We start from the raw sequence: 4,165 nt of genomic DNA on the forward strand, positions 1-4,165 counted from the left end.
GATGCGGTGTGACCTCACAGGGCGTACTCACACAGACCTCGCTGGGAGCGCCCGCTGCACACCTACGCTGCACGGTCTGCGTTTACGGGACCCCCTCGGTACGCGCTCACAGGACCGCGTTGGGAGAGTTGCACTGCGCCGGGCTGGGCGGGAGGGCTCGCTACAGAGTGTTCTTCAGTGAGCAGCAGCGGGACCGAGGGAGGGCAGCAGCGTGCAGTAATAGCCGTGAGCCACGAGGCTGATCCACACGTGGGCAAGACTCAAGAAAATGCAGACTGAAACAAGGTGGAGGGTGCTTAAAACAAGGTGCCAGTGAGACACTAGATGGTCCTGTGAGAGGGGTGCTAGATGATCAAGGCACCCCCAAGCCCTCGGGTGGTTTGGGAGGTACTGACCTACCCCGGACTCTAAGTCAGGCATTCATATTAAAGCTGAAGGGGAACCCTTAGTGGGCACACACATTTCCCAAGCCAGAGACTGGAATTCAGGAATGTGACCAAACCACTGTGAGGCAGAAAAGGTTAGAAAATCAACTAGAAAAAAGCATGGTGGGGACCAGCAGGTGGCATAATTGTTACGCTGCTGGACTCCCACTTAGTCAACCACAGTTCGAGTCCCAGACCTGGTGGCTTAAAACTCCTATCAGGTGCATGTGCATACTTGCCCCAAATCCTGAGAGGAGAGTGGAGGAGAAGGGCTTGCGGTGTGGCCATCCCTTCTGGGGGGTGATTTCTCGCTTTCTCTCTTGGACGAGTGCGTGAGCCCTATAGCAAAAACCTCTCTAAAAAAAAAAAAAAGAAAGAAAAAGAAAAAGAGGGACCAGCAGATTGCTGGTCATTACATTGCTGGACTCCCATGTAGTCGACTGTGGTTTGAGTCCCAGTCCCAGCGGCTTAAAACTCACACTGGCTGCATGTGCATGCGTGCCCAAAACCGCAGGAGGAGAAGGGATTGCCGTGTGGCCATCCCCCCCAGGAGTGATTTCTTGCTTTCTGTCTCTGGCAAGTGCACACGCTCTATAGCAAATCTCTCAAAGGAAAAGCATGGCAAATCGAAAATACAAAGTAAGATGCTCGAATAAGCCCACATAGATCAACAATCACCATACATGTAAATGGCTAAACTCAGCTCTTCACGGAAACTAACTTAGTAAGTGGGTAAATCTATGCCAGGGTTAACGGCTTTGTGTCAACTCAGCCATCAAGACAACATTGTATTCCAACAATCCTGGGCTAGTAAGTGTTGCGGTTTCTTAGGCTGTAACTTTAGAAAAGGAACAATATAGCTTTCTGCAGTTTACAGGAAATGTAATCACACAGAAAGCAAAAAGTTAGGAAAGGAGACCAGACAAAGCTAATTCAATGTAGCCAAAGTGGCAACAACTTAGCCATCTGTGAATGAGTGAAAACTTTAGGAGACCTTTTCGCTATAGGGCCTGTGTGCTTGCCAGAGACAGAGGGAAAGAAAGAAATCACCCCGGGGGGGATGGCCATGCCATAACCCCTTCTCTTCCATGCTCCTCTCAGGACTTTGGAAACACGCACACACACCTACCATGAATTTCAAGCCACCAAGTCCAGGACTCACACTGCGGTCGGCCATCTGGGAGTCCAGCGCCTTAACCACCACGCCCCCTGCTGGCCCCCAGGTTAGATTGCACGAAGTGATACAGTTTGCATGGCAGAGTCTGGAAGGCCAGAGCTGCAGAATGATCCTGGCTTACTCCCATTTCGGGGGCTAAGGTGAGGGTGGCCATCCTTGGTGAGGCCTAGCGGCCAACCCTGTAGGCATTTGGTTTGGTGTTCTGCTTTTTCTTGGTGTTTCCTCTTGGCATGGGCCTTCTCCTTCAGGGTCACAGCAAATGCTGCCCTTCGGTTGCCCAAAGCCTCTTCTCTAACGCGCCTTTCTTTCCCCTCACTGTCATCAAAACTTCCCCGGATAAAGACAGATACTGTCGCTGTGTAATCACTTAAAAGAATCCTGTGCTGGGCTGTGACGATAAAGGATGGACAGGAAAGAAGCATTCCCTGCCCAACCTGCTTCCCTTTTCCCAATTAAAAACTGTTACAAGGGGCCAGCAGGTGGCATGGTGGTTAAGCTGCTGGACTCCCACATGGCCAACCATGGTTCAAGTCCTGGATCTGGTGGCTTGTTTTTTTTTCACTTTCTTGCTTTCTAGTGAGCTCATGTGCCCATATCAAATACGAAAGAAATAATAATAAACAAGTTTTTTTTTTAAGTGTTTTTAAGTATTTTTTTAAGGGACTTTGCTTTCTAATGAGCTCATGTGCCCATATCAAATACAAAAGAAATAATAATAAACAAGTATTTTATTAAGTGTTTTTAAGTATTTTTTTAAGGGACTATCAGTAAGGACCTAAATTATGGAAAGTATTTTTTTCTTTTTTTCTTTGAGTTTTTTTTTTTTTTTTTGGCTTTAGTGCACATGCACTTGCCAGGGAGAGACAGAGAGACAGAAAGTGAGAAACCACCCCCTAGAGGGGATGGCCACACCGCAAGCCCTTCTCCTCCATTCTCCTCTCGGGACTTAGGGCGCGTGCCCGGCGTGAGTGCCAAGCTGCTTGGTCTGGGATTCAAACTGCAGTCAACCACATGGGAGTCCAGCATCTTAACCACTCCACCAACCGCTAGTCCCGGTATTTTTCTATTTTTTTTTAAAAAATGTATGCATCCTCTGAGAGAGAAAGAGAAGGCAGAGAGACAGGCATCCCCATCGGGGTCGTACACGCCACAGGTCACCCCTACTCCCAGCCAGTCGGGATCATAGGCACACACAGGTACCCAGCACAGGCAGGGAGGCCGCCCGTGGGAACCAGGCCCTTTCCATGGGGGGTTTTACGTTACCGTTGTGTTGCTGTACTGGCTTTTTTAAAAAAATTTACTGGGTTGTCAAAAAGTCATGACTTTTCCCCCCTATGTTTTCCTCTGCAAAAATGCGTTATGACTTTTCCAACAACGTAATAACACTTACCCATCATCTCGTTTCTTTGAGCCTAAGTGTAATTTTCCTTTGGATCTTCGTGTTGACCTGCAGGTTAGACACCCAGATTTCATTCAAAGATGAGTCAGAAGCTCCTGACGCTAGAAGCGATGAGCCCATCTCCCTGGGATTTTGCTAATGGCTGTCGCTCTGGCTGAACGAATCCCCCCGCAGCCTCCGTGGCATCCTGAAACGCTGAGCGCACACCCCCTTTCCTCTAGAGGCTGAGGAAAGAGCAGCTTCTGTCACGGACACTCTGCTCAGCTCTGGGAGCAGGCGGATTTGTACTCACGGGGGCAGAGGGCGGAGCGTGTAGGGTTAGGGCAGTCTCCATACTGAAGGGGAGAAAAAAGGCCTAGGATATTGTTTGAGTTTTAGAAAGTTCAACATGTTATAAAATGCTGGAGTTGGAAACCACCTGAAGGCCTACCTAGCCCACAGTCACCATTCTGCAGGAGACAGCACTCACTTCAGAGAGAAGTGCTTCAGGGACCAGCAGTTAGCATAATGGCTATGTCGCTGGACTCCCACGTAGTCGACCGCGGTTCGCGTCCCAAACCCGGTGGCTTAAAACTCACACCAGGCGCATGTGTGTGCATGCCCAAGATCCCGAGAGGAGAATGGAGGAGAAGGGATTGCAGCGTGGCCATTCCCCCTGGGGGGTGATTTCTTGCTTTCTGTCTCTCTGTCTCTCTCTCTCTGTCTGGCAAGTGCACGCGCCCTATAGCAAAAACCTCTCAAAAAAAAAAAAAAAAGAGAGAGAGAAGTTCTTCTCCCAACACCCCACAGCTGAGACACAAAGTCAGAGCGAACATGGAAATTCCATCTGGACACATGGAAGGATGATTCTTAAAGTACCATTAAAACTGTTCATGCCTCAGGCCGACAGGTGGCGTGGTGGTGAAGGCGCTGGACTCCCACATGGCTGACTGCAGTTGGGGTCCCAGACCCGGCAGCTTACTTTCTCACTTTCCTTCTCCCTCTCTTTTTTGACTCTTTCTGGTGAATTGAAAAATCATAACAGTAACTGGGCCCAGCAGGTGGAATGGTGGTTAAGGGCACAGGACTCCCACATGGCCAACCGTGGTTCGAATCCCAGACCTGGTAGCTTGCTTTTTCACCCTCTCTCTCTCTCTCTCCCCCTCTCTGGTCAAATTAAAGTTA

The sequence above is a fragment of the Tupaia chinensis genome, unplaced genomic scaffold (assembly GCF_000334495.1).
Source record: "Tupaia chinensis unplaced genomic scaffold, TupChi_1.0 Scaffold000333_1, whole genome shotgun sequence".
NCBI lineage: Eukaryota > Metazoa > Chordata > Mammalia > Scandentia > Tupaiidae > Tupaia > Tupaia belangeri.